The sequence below is a fragment of the Nyctereutes procyonoides genome, unplaced genomic scaffold (genome assembly GCF_905146905.1).
Source record: "Nyctereutes procyonoides isolate TBG_1078 unplaced genomic scaffold, NYPRO_anot_genome, whole genome shotgun sequence".
Taxonomy (NCBI): Eukaryota; Metazoa; Chordata; class Mammalia; order Carnivora; family Canidae; genus Nyctereutes; species Nyctereutes procyonoides.
Window position 1 is genome coordinate 29392800 of NW_026575135.1, and position 17777 is coordinate 29410576.

Below are 17777 nucleotides of genomic sequence, written 5' to 3' on the forward strand. Positions count from 1 at the left end.
AAACAGCAAAAGTCCTTGCAGAAAGAGACATTTCTGATCTATTTGTGAAATGTTTCATTGTAAGAATGGTATGAGTATATTGTCTAGTCATAAATGAATCCTAGGTACCCAGGATCTTTGACATGGGAAAAGACTCACCTGGGTCTGAGGACAGATGGACCATCTCTACTGGTATCTGACATGAACGTGAAGGAGACTCCACTGGAGGTTCTGACTGCTAGGTCTTTAATGCCTGTGAAGCCAGTGGCTCATGCATTATTGTGAAGGGTTCCCTGCTGCTCCTACAATACTCCTACAACAATGACAGCCTTCTCATTTCTTGGCACTATGAGGTGGAGATGGTGCCTGTAGTCTTAGAGAAAAGTTGTGCTTCTCCACATAATGATATGAAATCCATATCTTTCACTGTCTTTTATGATAGATATACTGTAGACTGGATCTGGAGGCATTTCAATCTTAGTATAGTTAATCTGTCTGTTTGATGTGGAGGAGGTTATTGTTCTGTGGCAACTGGGGTGGGAGACTAGAAAGTTATGTCTCCATTGTCTGACAGAGTCATCTCTACTTTATGAGCTACCCTGGGGAGTCTCATACAAAGAGAACGAGCACTCAAAGTGGTCATTACATGGCACTGGCCTTCTAACCTCCTGTTAAAGGTCTTGATCTTGATAGGTCCTTCTTTCTGGTCCATCTGATCTGTCACTTAATGGAGTACATTACAGAGTGGGCAAAGCCCTTTATGACCAGGAATGAGAAGGCTCAAGAAACACTTTCAGCATGGAAGACCCATTGGTGGAAGCCAGAGACATGCATGACAGGGTCACTGTTCAGGGAGAGCAGTCAGGGTCAGAACAGTGTTTTCACAGATGCTCTTACCTCGATGTCTTCCTCTTCCTTGTGGGGCTCACTGGCTTTAAGGAAGTTTGCGGTGGAATCTCCCCCCTTCTATGGAGTAGAATCTGTGGTGGTCTCTTCATAAAGTGACTTGCTTGATATATTGTAGGCCACAGCACTCATCACATCTGTCCTCATCTGTCCTATGATGTATCACTGGGTCTTTTCCTTTTGGAATATAAATAGAAAGGATTTGCAGAGGCTATAACCTGAGAAGCAATAACAGAAAGATGAATTCCTCTTCTCTTCTGGATTTGGATTCTGGATATATATTTACTCTCTAAAGAGCCTAGGGATCTCCTCCCTTTCTCCAAGTTTCTGAGGAAGGGAATAGCTAGACTTTGATTTCTATATGTACCCATAAACTATTCATATTTTTTGAATGACTATTATGCATTAGGTACTGTTTTTGGTTATTCCACTTCTGGTGATACCCCTCCTGCCTTGGAATTTCAGAGATTATTGGGGAGATGAAACATTCTCTTCTGTTCCCTATCTTTGGCTTTCCACTATTGTAGTCTCTGCCCTGGAAGTTTGGAACACTCTCCTTGGCAAGCCTGGTATCACCATTTCTCTATTTCAACTAATAAAAAAGCAGAATTCAGCAGGAACGCTTCAATATGTCTCATTCTTGCCTAAGACCACTCCCCCCTTCTCTACCTGTCCTTTCTTCAGCCATCAATGGTAACATCATTTGTTATAATTCAGACATTTTCATTGTCCCGTGGGAATACTCTGGCCCTTCTAGCCATTTCTTTTAGCTACTGCCCCTGTGTCCTTGGGTTCCTCATTATCTATCATAGTCTCATTCTTTCTCTTGGTCATCCTCACTTATTACATTTACCCTGGGATCCTTCTGGGTATCTACTCACAAACTAGAGTAATCAGCGAGGTCCTTTCTCCCAAGAGAATTTTGATCCTATGAACCCCTAAGGTCCAGTGCCTCATATCCATCTGTCCTTAGTAATTATCCCCTATGAAGACCTATGTTTTGATCAGGAAACATGGAGCTGCCAGAGCCTGACAGTGAGATTCATAATGGCACCTATCACGCAGGCTGATAGAATGCCCCACTGAGTTCTCACTGTCAAAAAGAAACCACTTTTTGGGTGCTCCATTCCCTTGTTTAAATCTTCAGGGCTTCCTTTAATGGGTCTTGGTTTTATCCTTTGGAAAATGCAGGACTGGACTTAGATTATTTATCTCCCTGTTTGCTTTCTGGGTGGTCCCTGTCCATGACTGACTTTAAGGAAGCAGCAGCAGCAGCAGCAGCAGCACCTTAGTGTCTGCTCAGGCAATAGCCCCATGCTGGCCATGAACGTCAGGCACAAGCCCCTGGGGTGCTCTGTATTGGAAGAGAAGCCCTCAAAGAGCAAGTACTGGAGGCTTTGTAAGCTCTATAAATCCTCAGGCACAGCTAGAAGCTTTCTGAAGGACAATAATAGTCACCCACATGGCTGCATTCATCCCACTATGAATGCTAAGATCTCCCCACTTCACTCTTTTCTTGGAAAGCTTGATCCAGCCCTCTGGCCTGGAGATGTCTTGATTACCCCCTTTTGGCTTGTGGCTCAGTTTATTTCACAGCATCATTTTCCTGAGGCTCTTCTCTTGGCAGAGCTCGGGGGGCAGTGACATGAATGGCTTCTGGGAAGTCTCCTCATATGAGGGTCCACTTGTCCCTCTAGCTGGTGTGTTCTTGACTTTCGGACGATTAGTTTGTAATGATCTACCACCAACTGAGATGATTTTCACTTGCCACACAAGTGTAGCAATCTCCAAGGGGATAAAATTGTGTTCTGGGCAGGAGGAGTTCCCTTTTATCAATGGGAAATCTTCCATGGAGAATACTTCTGTGTTCTGAGCCATTGCTGAATGCGTACATAAATCGCTTTCTGGCCTTAGGAAAGAAAGATCTTTGACTTCCCCTCTCTGCCTTCCTTCTAGTCCTTTGAACCATGTTCTACGCGGGTCACAGTTTAGATGCCCTTCCAATCCACTCTTGCCTCCCAGGAGCTCAGATTCACCAGGGTGCGGTTACTCCCCTTCCTCTGCCACAACTCCTTCAACTATTGTGTGTTTTTTTTTTTTAAATCTTTGTTGTGTCAACATTATAGCAGTAAAATACTTTATAAATAAGAAGATTTAAAGTGTTATTAAATGGTCTCTCTCAGGGAGAATGAGTCTCCTGAAAGATGAGGTGTTTTCCTTCTTTTATGGGCTCTCCAAACCCTTTCTAATTATATTCTAAGAGAAAATGTCCCAGAGAGCATATTCCACAAGAGTCCAGATGATAGAGGGTGAGAGGGAAATAGGATCATATTTACTTATAAACATTTATTCAGCCATGGCTCTGTAGATTGTGGTGAGAAGATGGGAGAGTGCCAGGGGGTGGAGTTCAGTTAAGAACAAGAAATTGCCCCACAATCAAGAACTTAGAAGCTACAATAATAACATTTTCAGGAATGTTGACTTCTGGGACTCTACTTTCTTCCAGGTTTTCTCCTGGGTCCTCTCTCCTTACTCAATCCCTGCAGTTGCTCACGGATCTATTCACAGCTCTCATTTCACCCTGTACACTCTTTCCATGTTGCCATTGGCACAACCGTAGTGGCTTGTACCTATTTTGTGCTCACTCTCCTTAGGTCTGTGCCTATTGGGGTATGAAATTTCTTTTTATTCTCAAAATTCAAAGCCGTGATTTTTATTAGAGGAGTGAGGCAATTGTCATGGAGAGACCAGAAAATGCAGATGAGCAAAAAGAATACTGACAGAGAGTCAGTCACCATTAACATCTAAACCCATGTCCTCTCTTTGATGGTATTTCTCCAGATTTTTCATGTGAATAAAATATACTGGTTTTGCAGCAATGTGATCACAACCATTTATCTGACCATTATCATTCTCCACAGAAGGCATCTTGAGCAATTCACCCTAACTATCTGCATTCAGTATCTTGCTCTATTCACTGTCTGTTCAACATTACCCACCTCCTCTATTATGAGTGATATCACCACCTAATAAGTTCTTTAAGTCTGAGCAGCCTGAGTCTACTGCTAGAATCAGATTGGTACCCTCTGTTTCACTGTGGCTATCCAGTTTTGCCAATTCTATGTAACAAACCTCTGTTAAGTTTGCTCAGCATCCCATGGTCATTGCCTTAATTTAGGCCTTCACTAAATCTTGCCTGGATGACTTTGATTCTAAACACTTACTCCAAATTATCAATGTTTCAAACCCAGTTAAAGTCATCTTTCTGAAGTTAAACTATAATCCAGATATTCCTCTGCCTAAAATCCTTTACTGGATCCCCATTGCTTATAGGATAAGAATCCAGACTCCTTAGCAAAGCCTTTAATATTGTGACTTCTCCATAGCACTTATTTCTTATCTCTTGTCTCGTCATTGCTCTTTCCATGGACTTCAGATCCACACTTACCATACAGTGTCTACAAATTTTTGTACATTCTTTTCCCTTTCACTAGGATGCTCATTATCTTTTTCCATCCTACGCTAACTTCCACATGTCCTTCTGCAGTCACTGTCCCTCAGCTACTCAGAACTCTTCTAGGTCCATCACATATATGGCCATCTTCTTGGGCACCCAGCTTGGGGCCCCTTCTGTTGAAGGTTGGAAAGACCCTTAGAGAATTAGTGATGCATCCAGTAAGGGAAACAGGACAGGTTATCTTAGCCCCTGCTAGCAAAAGCAGCCACTGCTAGCAAAAGCCACTGCCCTCATACAGAGCAAACACATGGGCCCTGCGTTACTGGAACAAAGTAGGTCAATAGCCATCACTTTTTCCCAGGTGCCTTCAGACTGCATGGTGGGCTTTATGACTTTTTTTTTTTTAAAGATTTATTCACGAGAGACACAAAGAGAGAGAGAGAGACAGAGATATAGGCAGAGAGAGAAGCAGGCTCCATGCAGGGAGCCTGATGTGGGACTCGATCCCAAGACTCCAGGACCACGCCCTGGGCCAAAGACAGGCACTAAACTGCTGAGCCATCCAGGGATCCCTGGCTTTATGACTTCTTAAAGAAAAGCCATTGCCTTGTTCTAAAAAGGATCAAAAGTGTCACACATAGATGGAATACTATAAGAGAATAAAATATGTGAAATTAAAACAGGTAAAGGACCTGTGCCAAAGGGCAAACAAAGGTCATAGTAACCTGAAGCTAAGAGATAGCACTGTATACAATGATATTGCTAACTCATAATCTATTTTGTAGAGAGGAGCCACATATTTAGCTCTAAGCATTAAGTTATCCCACTTAAAAGAGGGAAATGTGAATATTATCATAGACCTGTGATTCAGGAGCAGCATAGTCATTCCTGGGACTGAGACCTAAGTGGCATTCCTATTGGACCTGTCTTCACAGGACTTTTGGGTTCTTTCCCTCTGGAACTGTCTGAGATATTAATATTAACCAAATTTCATGTATGCCATTTATGTGGAGCTAGGAGAAATGTAGGAAGAGAAATTGGATGGGTTTGTTCTGGATTTTCACAACTTTTTGGGTGCATGGTTCCTATTGATTGGATGATTTGCTTAGGCGCTGCAGTCTTTTATGTTTAGATTTTAGTTATTCTCAGACCTATATTCTGTCCTGCTCTGAAGTGCTTCCGATTATATCCTCTCACCCCCTTCTCTTTCCTAGGGCCTGGTTTCTAATACCTTGCAGGGGACATAGAAATCAGAGCCAAATTTGGTATGGATTTCATTTATTCAACAATCTGCTCTGTACCAGTGACCATGATATATACCAAAGATGGCATAAAAAGGTGCAGGAGAGAAGAAAATGCCTCTGAGCAGGCATCTTGCTTGAGTAGCCCTGTGTACATACCTCTTTGTGTCGTGAACTTTATCCCAATCCTCTCATGGTACAGAGATAGAAACAAAATCCCCAGAGGCGGTTCTGATACGTTTGTGGAATGTTTCCTCTTGGACTTGTGCATATCCTTTTGGATTATAAAGGAAATTCTAGGTCTCTGGGATTCCAGACCCAGGATGTGAATCTGCTGGCCCTTTAGGTCAAGCAGACTGATTCTTTCTGCTGGGTGACCCAGAAACATGCACGGACCTCACTGGAGCCTCCTGCTGATGGACCTCCCCTGCGTGCTCTGTCTATTCTGGGCCTGTATGGAGTGTTTCTTCTTGCTCCTGGTGCTTTTTTGTTTCTTGTCCACAGAGGAGGCAATGGGATGGGCCCCTCAGCAATGGAGATGGAGATGGTGATGGTGACTATGGTTCTTGTAAGAAATGACCTTGTTGAGTGTTTGCTTCTCTCCAGAACAATCTGGTCTTTTCACCTTTTGTGAGGGCAGTGGGTGATCTGAATGGAGATATTTCAGTCCTGGCATGACTGATGTGGCTATTGAATATTGGTGGGGGTGTTGTGGAGACTGGAGTGGCTGGGCTGTAAGAGCCACTCTCCATTTCAGAGCTCTCCCTGTTTAGGCTGTTCTATATAGGCTCAAGCACATAGCAGTGACACTTCCTGAAGACTCTCCCAGGAATTGGTCTCTTGGGTGGAGCTGTTATACTCATCTTCACCATACTCTTTGCCTTGATGATACCCAAGCTTTTACCCTGCACAGTTAAGTTTCACCTACCTTGTGTTATGGGCTATGGGAAGGGCTGGACTGTGCTTTTAGTTGAGGAACACAGGCCTATAGGTCCTGCTAAGAGAGCCACTCTCCCTAGGAATTAGACAGTTGGAGGTCCTGGTCCTGGATCTCTTTGGCACATTAGTGGATCATTAAGTGGGCTCCGCTGGTTGTCTCTTATTCAATAGCTTTCAGTCTTCATTATTGGCCAGAAGTCTGTGGTGGGCCCTGGGAAATCAGATGGTAATTACCAGTCTCTTTGATGTAAGTGATTACCACAGTCTCTTGTAAACCTGTTCAAGTTGTCCCTCCCCTTCCTTTACAAATGCATGTAGCACATGTGCAGGCCCCATTCTTGGGAGACTGGTTAGAAGTGAACCACAAGGTGTCTCTGAAGTAAAGGAAGGGTTTGTGAAGCCTAAGAATTCCCCTTTCTATCCTGGCTCTGAATTCTAGTCACCTCTGGGACTCTTGGCTGGTGGGCTATTTTTTTTTTTTTTTTTTTTTACTCTCAGGATTCCTGAGAACTGAATTACACACACACACACACACGCACATTTTTTAAGTGCTTTTATAGAGTGGGCTTTATGATTTGGGATTTCCCATGCTGATCTCAGCTCTGGTGATTTCACTTCTTCTATGACACATCCAGGGTTGCTGAATGGGAGGGGCATTAGCCACCCACTATTCTGATTCTGTCTCCTGATTGCCCAAAGGGATCCTCTGGATAGATCCCTCCTTTTCCTGCTCCACTTTTTTCATTTCCTGAGGGAAGGATTTAGGCTTGCCAATGGAATTTGAGTCTACCTGGAATTTGGAGCTTGCCTGATTCTTATCTCCACTCATGGTCGCTGGGTGGCAATGACTTACTTGGTCTCCATCGTCACTGCCTAGCCCTTCTTAGCTCTCTTTTGTCCCCTGCCTCCTTGGTCTCCTTAGCTTCTACCCACTGTGTCCTCATCTTTTCTCCCAGTTTCTCCCAGCATCACGAATCTAGGATTGGCACTGTGGAGCTACAATGAACAATTTCCTTCAAGAAGACGGAGATCTCCATAATCTCATTATATCTGGAGTTCCAGAGAAGGACATTTACCCATTTTATCGTTCCTCTCTAAATTAAAAAAAAAAAAAAAGGAAAGACATTAGGAACCCTGATTTAGTATTTGAAATTAGCATTCTCAGAGACTGCTGGCATCCATCAGACTGCTCTCAGTCCTGGCCAGAGGCAGACCACTGTTAGGCCACACTGCTCTGACCTGGCCAGGCAGCTGATATGGAAAGTGGTTTCCTTTTTCATAGAGCAATTTTCCTTTCTGTACCTCAGTTTCTTCTGTAAACACAAGGAAATGATATTGATCGGTATCTAGTTAGGCATCTTTGCTTCCCTGGTTGCCACTTAACTAAGCCACAGCTCTTGTTTCTGTTAAAAGAATCACTCTTGTGGTACATATACAGGTGTAGATTGCAAATCTAGGCAACATTATGGAGATGAGCCTGGAGGCTAGAATGGAGTCCATTGTGAGATCTGTGCTTCCTCAATTTGATCCCCTACTGAGGGTCAATAAACAGCATAGCTCCCTGTGGCTCCGTTATATGCTCTTTGAAGTTTGCAATTGTGGATTTTCATTCCTGTTTTCTTTGGAGGGTTAAACTCAAATCTATTCATCCCTGGCTTTCTATGCCTTCCTCCACCTTATTGGACAGCTTCTTTGATCTCATGATCCAGACGCTTCTTTTAAGTGTCTCTATGTGTTGGGGACCAAGTGCATCCTGGATGATCTCATAAGGCTGAGTGCTCTTGTCTCTTTGCTTGGTGTGTTCTTGGTGCTCAAACACTTAGTTGACATTGAGGTGAATTCAGCAAATAACCAGAGAGAGGACTTCCCTCTCACTGAACGAGGCAGCATTAGCCTTCAGGAGGATCACTCTGGCTGGTTCTTTCTCAAGAGTGTTTATCCTTCTCTGGAGCTGCAGAGTAAACTCACAAGTATAAGGTCCTTACTTCATACTTCCCCCAGATAATGCCCCTTTCCCTCCAAGGAAAAGCTCTCCTAATGGCCCATTTTTCATGTCTTCCATTATATAATTGCATTTATATTGGTCTTTTGGGAAGACCAATCTGTCATTTTTCTACTTTCAATGTTGTCCCAACTTTTTTTTCAGAGTAGTTATCAGGGCAGAGGTTATCCCCATTCAGTACACTTCATAGGTAGCTAGATTTACAAATGAGCATTTATTTCATATCCTTCCAACACTAAATTTTTTTATTCTAATATAATAAAAAGAATAAAATTGTCGAATAATTCATGAAAAAGCTTCCCACTTTCATTTTCTACAGTCTTTTATGACATTTGGTGATATGTAGATATGACCCTATGTAGTTACAATAAAAATTTGGATATAATTTTGCTGTTTTAGTAGATTTCATTAGATGTTTTCTGTATTAAATAAAATCTTTTAAAAATGTTTTCTGTATTGTGAGCTTTGAGTGAATGTTTCCAACAACTGTATGGGATTTTATTGATTTCATAAACCATAACATGTTTTGGTTTCTTCCATTGTTTATTGCCCCCTTTTCTTTTGTTATTACAAATATTACAAAAACATTTTTGCATATAATGTTTCTTTCATTTGATTACATTCAATAAGCTGAGTGATTACAGACATAAGCTGAGTGATTGGGTAATTAATTTCTGACTTTTATCTCCCATATGCCACTTCTCCTGTCACCTCTTTGGTCTCGGGCAACACATATCTTTTCCTGTATGCATCCAGGAAATCCTTGGAAATGTCCCTATTGTCTTTCTCCTGCCAATGGCTTAATAGAGATAATAGTTTTAACAGTTGAGTTTACAGAAACAAGCATTCCTGCCCTTATTTCCTTGCCAACTTCTCTTTTAAATAACAAGTCCAATATTCAAATAATATTTATTTTACTAAGATCTTGAAAATTCTTCAAAAACTATAAATACACAAGTCACTGAGCCCCATGTGGCATGTGATAATTTGGCTGAGTGGGAGAGAATAGAAGTCTGGTTCAACTTAAAATTCTAGATTGAACTGTGAGGTAGTAAGAGTGCAAAGACAGGGGGCAGTTTGCATGGACCCAGGCTGGCACCCAAAGCAGGATATGGTGGAGTCCTGCATAGAGATAAAGGAGTGGCAGACAGCAACCTGAGGCGTTGCAGAGAGCCCTTGGCAATTGGGAGGTCTTTGGCAGAGTCAGAATAAAGGCTCTTACTGCACCTCTCACTCTGGGCTCTTAAGTTTCCCTTCACCCACACATCTATTTCCATAAGAGGAGAGACAGTAATGGGGGTAATAGGAAAGGAGAAAGCTAATCTGTACAAGAAAGTCCACCTGTAATCCCACTCCCCCAAAGCTATGTCAGTGCATGGGGATCAGCCATGACATTTCATCCTTTGGGGCTCTAGAATTTCTATTAAACTAAGACGAAAGATGCCCATCAATTATTCTGGAAGAGAATAATTCTGGATTTAAGAGATAAGTACAATAATTAAAAAATGATTAAAAAAATACTAAATAACAGGGCTAAAGAATACCAGCGGCGGTTCCTCATCATCCTTCAACAAAAATTTTAAAATACCAAAGAAGTTCTGAATTTTCTGGGATGCCTCTGTGGATGGGACCTTAGCAGAAGGCCCACAAATGTGTGCTGAAATTTTTCTAAGTCTGTTTGGATAGTTATGGCATCAAACCAATCCACTTTTCCTCAAACCTGGATGCTAGGAAGATTTTTTTCAGTGATCTCTATACTTGTACAAAGGAACACTGGCTCTAGGATTGTCCTCAGTTGAACTTTTAGGTTTAAGGTAATTGACCTTTTATATGGACAGCCACCATTCCAGGACAGACTCTGTTCATCCAATTGATGTGTTACAATTTTCCCATCCCTGCCATGTAGGTATTTACATACATACATAAATAAGTATATCTATATATTTAAATATATCTACTTAAACCTGATAGAAGGTGTCATTAGTAAAAGGGGATTGCCTTCATAATGGGACAAAGAGAACCAGGATGTTTTAAGTGGGTAAGCTGTAGCAAGAACAACTCATTGTAAACCACTTTCTCTTAGTTAATGAGCATATATTTCTACCACCTTAGGAGAGGGGATTTGCCTGTTATCAGAAGATAATATACCACCTGGAGATGATCCTGTCTGTGGTTGTAGCATAAGAGTCTTCATTATTTATCTCTTAATGGAAGATAGTATTTAATGAGTGCTTCCTGAGCATCATCTTTGTGCTAAGTCCTTACTACTTGCAAATCTTAGTATTCACGGTAACTCAACATGGTACTTTTGTTGTCCCCACTTTATAGATGGGGAAAAGGGTTGGAAAGGTTAAGTAGCTAACTTATTTGAGTCCCACAGTTGCTAAGTGGTAGATGTATATTAAACTTAGACAGTTGGATTCCAGAATTTGGTTTCTTAAGTCAATGTGAGAATGTTCAGGAAATTAAAGCAAGACAAGTAGGATGTAGAAGAAGCCACACAACAATATGCAAAGTTTGGGACCAGGAAAATTTTGCTTGATGGAAGATTGTCATTCTGAATAGCCTATCAGTGTATGTGGGACTTGAAGGTGAGCTGCTAGAGATACCTGGGAATCAGCAAGATTGCCTTCTTGGACACAGTTGCTGGGGAGCAATTCTAAAAGGAGGACCCATAGAGGTTAGAGGTGCCAAGCAAGTTTATTAATGATAATAATTGTAGCTAGCTCTATGTGCTAGGTATGGTACCAAAAGCCTTTTTTTTTTTTTTTTGCAAAATTTTAATCTTCCTGTTAGTATATAACGCTACAGCTATTACAGATTGGAAAACAAACACAGGATCAATCACTTTCCTGACATCCCTTAGCTAAGTTGTGGCAGAAGCAACCTAATTCCATTGTCTCAAAGTAAGCATGACTTGGGAAAAAAAGGGCTATAGCCATCCACACTGGCTGCCAGTTGGAAGAGTTGACAGTAGTAAGATGAGTAGTTGATCTCTGTAGAAGACCAATGCCTTTGAAAATACTGAAGGGTCCTCACTGGCAAGAAAAGCCAAGATCTAATATGTTTACAGAAAACATTAAATCAAGTAAAGTTCTCTCAGAACACTTTGTTTGATGTGAAAGTAGTTTGTCCCCAAACTGATGAAAGTATGCTATCTGATATTGGAACAATTAATGTTCAGGCACTTAAATTAAGAAAGAAAGAAAAACTCAAAAGCATTGAGTGAAAGTGAATTTATATTTGCAGAATAGATTCCTGCAGTGTATTTATCTTTACCGAGCTCAGTGTCATTATAACCATATTATCAGAACACACTCATCTTTTATATAAATGGAATTTCTTACCTCATTAGTACAACGAAAGTTTTATCCAGAAAGGAAAATGCATAAACTCTACTTCCGTTACCCTTTAAACTCCAATTATGTCACCAAAAACCAACCTATTGGTGCCTACTCAATATACCTGAGTTTAAAAGGTATTCATAATCCCTCATTGACATCCTAAGGCAAATTAAGTATCTCTTAATTGTGTGATAACTGAGTAATAATATCTGTGATCATTGTCTTAAAGAATTTCCTTGTACTGTGTATATATATACAGAAAGTACTTACTTTCCACTTGTCACTCAGTGAAGCCTTTTATGAGAATTGCAGTTATTTGGACTGACTAGATACCAGATTCTTGTTTTGTTGTAGGCAATAACAAACCAGGAAACATTGATAATTAAAACATTTTCATACATTAAAATTGCTTTATTTTTCTAGGGTACTTTATAGCTTATAAAGCACTTGAATCAAATCATTAATTTTGAGCCAGCAACTACAAGGAGGCTAAGTGATCTATTCAAGGGCTTGTAACTAAAAAAAAAAAAAAAAAAAAAAAAGTCAAACTGATGTTTCAAATCCAAGATCGCTGAAGTTGACTAACATCATTCTTATAAGAGGCTTTGGTGGTGATATTTATTTCAATTCCAATTTTAAAATATTATTGGTAGAAATACTAACAGGATAAACAAAATAAGCAAAAACTAAACTGCTGCATTCAACTACATGGGTGGATCAGACACAATGTTCGGTCAATAAAATAAGATACAGAAGAAGACCTACAATATGATTACATGTAAATGAAGTTTGATAATAGGAAAAACAAGAACTTCCACTTCTGGCCAAGATGCAGTAACAGAGATTAGATTACTCTCCTGCCTGAAACAACTAAAATCAAAATATGTGAAACAATGTTTTTTAAGATGTTAAACATCAGGCAACAAAGGACAGTGATACTTGAGATATAGAAAATAGGTGAACCCCAACCTCCTCTAGGAGAGTTTCCAGTCTGTAGCCCTGGGAGGGAGAATGCCTGTGAGCCACATAGAGCAGATGGAGTTAAGAATCTGGATGTCACAGTGGGTTGATTTCTCAGGCCAAGAACAAGAGGGAGACAGCTGGATAGACAAAGAATTCCATAGATTTTGGAGAGGGTACTGTTTGGTCATTAGCTGAGTACTAATGAGTTCTTCACATGTAAGAAAAGAACCACCCAAAAGGATTAGTGAGAACAATCCTTGTTGCTTACTCAGGACCAGAATAGTTCCTGTTACCACCACCCAGAATATAAAACCTCATAATTCACAGGGCACTGGGTAGAGTACTAACTCAGAGTTGGGAAAAAAAATAAACATAGACTAAATCCTGCTCTGGTCCCACCTAATAAAGCTTAACAGCAAGACCCAAGTTAACTATCATGTCACAGAACAAAGTTTAAGAATATATATAGGAAAACAAAAATACCCAACATGCAAAGGTAAAATTCACAATATCTGGCATCTGATGAAAAATTATTAGGCATGCAAAGAAACAGGAAAGTATAACTCATAATGAGAAAAATTAATCAAAACTGATTCAAAAATTACACAGATGATAGGATTTGTAGACAAAGAAATGAGAACAGTTATTATAACCATATTCCATATGCTCAAAAAGATTGTGGATATGTTAAGTAGAGACATGGATAATATACAAAAGACCCTGTTGTAATCCATACATGTGATACAGAATAAAGATGGTACAGAATAAATCAGCCACTTCCAAGAGGTAGATGGACAAAGGGGCAAGAATGGGGTCAAGACTAGTAGACTCTATACAGGGGTTCACGATATCAATAAAAACACATTTCTATTGTTTCTTTTTCTCTGCACCATTCCCACCAAGTACCAAAAGCAGGCTACTGAGTAAAGAGTTCTCAATAGGTAATCTTACTTCTATAGCCAGTCAGATAAAATGCTGCTTCTCAATTAGAATGTATCTCTCACTCGATAGTCTGGTAGGTCAAATTATGGATCTGAGAGCAAGAGGCTACATTTCTTTTTCTATAAGGGAGGTACATGTTGGATGGAGAAATTTCTCACAGGGATTTCTTGGAGACAGAGTGAGTTATTTCTGAATATTGTCATTAATTAAAATTATAATTGTCACTCATACCCCCTTATGGGAGTGGATGCAAGGCTTGTTGGTACTCTGAGTTTGATATTATTTTGTCATTTAAAAAATTAATTGCCAGCTAGAATTTTCATTAATATTCTACAAATTTTCTCTGTGGACTGTGTTTTTTTGACACCTGGCAGAAGAGTCATAGTAGTGACCAAAAGGGAAGAAATGAAGAACATCAGAAGATTGTATTTAATTGTTTTCTCTGTGCATCAGCCATAGCTCTGAAACACTGATGGTGGTTATTGCTGCAGATGCTTAGTTTTTCTGAGTAACCTTGGGAAATACTATGCTCTAACACTGGGAAGATCTCTGGACCTCTGGTTTTGTAGGACTCAATAGTGGAAGTGTCATTGATATTTCTAGAGTTATCTGGATAGGATAGGATGCAACAGTGGAGATGAGAATTTCTCTGACTCTGCTCATCCCTCTCTTACTGCCCACATTCTGTAGAAATCTTGTTTCTTAATTTCCCCTGATGCATTTAGGAGGTTCCTCAGTGTATTTTTGGGTGATCATTTCAACTTTCCACATGTGTTCACTTTTCTCCTTTCTTGTTCTAGTTGTCTGATATTTAATATAATGGAAGCTGTAGTGCATGACTGCATTTAATGCCTGCCTCCCCTCTTTTGTTCTGTAACTTTGTAGGCTCCTCCCACTCTGCTTCTGGGGTTGGCCATGTCTCTTGCTTTGACCAATGGGACTTGCAAAACTCCATAATGTTTTTGCCTTTCCGCTTGATCCTCTATCTGCGTCATGAGAACATGTTCAGGCTAGTCTCCTGGAGGATTAGAGACCATAGAGAAGAAAGCCAGTTACAGCTGAGGCCATTCTGGGGCTTGCTCAAGATCCTAGAATGCAGATGCCCAGCTAAAATCAACCAAATCTGGCCCAGATCAGCAAAACTACTCAGACAACCCACCAGACTCTTGAGCTCAATAAATGTTAACTGTTTTAAACCACTGCATTTTGTGGTTGGTAGTTTTGCAATGTTATCATAGCAATACATAACCAATATACATGCCTGTGCCTTGAAACCCTTTCAATGAGGCCCTCAGCTGCTTCTCTCATTCCATACATTGTGGGTCTGGCTCATGGCTGAAGTTACTTTTTTTTTTTTTTTTTTTGAGTTTCTATAGTCATCCTGAGTTGGAAAAGTATACTTTACTCTATCCCTATCCCTCCAGACACTGCTGAACATTATGCAACAATTCAAAAATGAAAGTGTAGACAGTCTATGTTCTATATTCTGTAACATACATCAGTTCTGTATTTCTATAACCCAGATTTATCAAATTCTTTTCCTACTTGGCAATTTATATTTGTTCCTGGGGCTCCTGTAATAAACAAACAAGCCAGGTAGCTTAAAACAGCAGAAATTTATCATCTAATTTTGGAGGCTAGAAGTCTGAAATCCAGGTGTTGACATTCCTTGGCCTGCAGCCATTCAACTTAACAAACTCTGTCTCCATCATCACAGGGCATACTTCTCTCATGTCTTTGACTGTCTCTTATAAGGAGACCCACCCTACTCTGGTATGACTTCTTAACTAATTACATTTACAAACAACTCTATTCCCAAAGGGCCTTTTCTGAGACACTGGGGTTAGGACTTTGACCTACCTTCTCTGGAGACACAGTTCAACCCATACTGCCATTGTTTGTTGATATTTAAGATCTTTGCATTTGTTTTCCTAAATAAATTTTTTCTCTACTTGTACTGTTCTTATCTGGTTTTGGTCTCAAGGTCATTTAGCCTAATGGAAATAATTTGAGAGAGTTCTCTCTCTTGTTTCTGAAACAGCTTGTATGGGATAGGTATAATCTATAACATAAAAGTTTGGTCATATTCATCTGCAAAACTATATGAGCCTGTTATTTTGGGGGGATGGATGATTTTGACTCTTGACTCAATCATTATAATGGCTATTGTTTTCTTCAACTTTTCAGTTTTTTTCTGGAGTCAATTTTTATAATTTATGCTCTTTTTAGAGACTGTACTGCTGTGAAGTTGTTTGTAGTATTTACTGAAAGTTTTAAAAAAAATCTATGCGGTCTTTAGTTATGTTCCCTTTTTGGTCCTAATATTATTGGTTTATGCTGCCTATACCATTTTCCTGTTTGTTTTCTGCTTTATTCAGGTGATTAGTCTTACTATTTGTCTATTTTATTAGTATTTTCACGGAATACTTTCTTTAGTTTTATACTCTTTAGTTTTAGTTGTTTCTTCTCTAGCTTGTTAAATTGAACATTTAATTAATTGAGTTTTAATCTTTTCCTTTGTAAGCAGTTAATTTAGGACTATAAATTTAATTCTAACTACTGCTTTTGCCTGATTATGCAAGTCTTGCTGTGTCGTTCCTTCACTATCACTTAATTTTAAATGTTTGGGAATTGCAGTCTTTTTCTCTAAAGTTGTTTAGAAGTGTGTTTTTAAATTCTCAAACCTAGATTAGTTATTTATTTTTTAATTTTTTAAAAGATTTTATTTTTTGAGGAGAGAGAGAGAGAGAGAGTGAGCATGAGCAGGGAAGAAGGGCAGAGGGAGAGGGAGAAGCAGACTCCCTGCTGAGCAGGGAGCCTGAGGGTGGGGCTCTATCCCAGGACCCTGGGATCATAACCTGATCTGAAGGCAATTGCTCAACCAACTGTGCCACCCGGGTCCCCCCTGAATTAGTTATTTGAAAAAAATAACTTCAAAAATCATGTTGTGGTCCTGGTACTACAGGTCCTAGGTAGTAAGATACTGATTCTTTAACATTTATTGAGAATTTCCTTGTGTATAGTATATAGCGAATTTTCCTTGTACATAGCACATAGTGAACTTTCATGTGTCCTGGAAATGAATATGTTATCTTTAATTATTGAGTGTACAGTTCTGTGTATCATTCTTTTTTTTTAAAGATTTTATTATTTATTTATTTATTCATGATAGTCACAGAGAGAGAGAGAGAGAGAGAGAGAGAGAGAGAGAGAGAGGCAGAGACACAGGCAGAGGGAGAAGCAGGCTCCATGTACCGGGAGCCCGACGTGGGATTCGATCCCGGGTCTCCAGGATCGCGCCCTGGGCCAAAGGCAGGCACCAAACCGCTGCGCCACCCAGGGATCCCTCTGTGTATCATTCTTAGAACAAGTTTGTTAATTATATTTTTAAAAATCTTCTACATGATATGCTAGTTCTGCATATTCTATGAGCTTCCTTAGGTACAGTAAGATCTCTTGCTATTATGATTGATTTGCCTTTCTCTTATTGTACCTTTGTCATTTATTGTACTATATATTTAGGGATGTACTCATGGTTTTACTTTATACTTATCTCATGGTTTTACAGCTTCTTGACAAAGCTTTATTATTTAATTTCTTGCTTGACACATATTAATGATTTTCATCTTTAAATTCTATTTTATCTAATATCATTTTTCATCCCATTTGTCCTTAAAAAACAAAATCAAAAGATCTGTTTTTAACTGAGGAGTTTGTTTTCATTTATAGTTTATTTTACTGATATATTTAGAGCTGTTTCTATTGTCTTCTTGTAGTCTTTTAAGTAAGTTTTTTAAATCAGTTTTCTTATTCTACTTTTCTGCCTGGGTTAATAATATGTTCTCTATTTCCTCTTTGGTTTCCTTTGTTGGATTGGAAGCTATGGGTTTATTATATATGTATTGAATACATATGTATATTTTATGCATTTAGTATAGAATATAAAAAATATACATTAAAATATATACTTAAATTTTTAACCACAATATGTTAATTTGTATTAA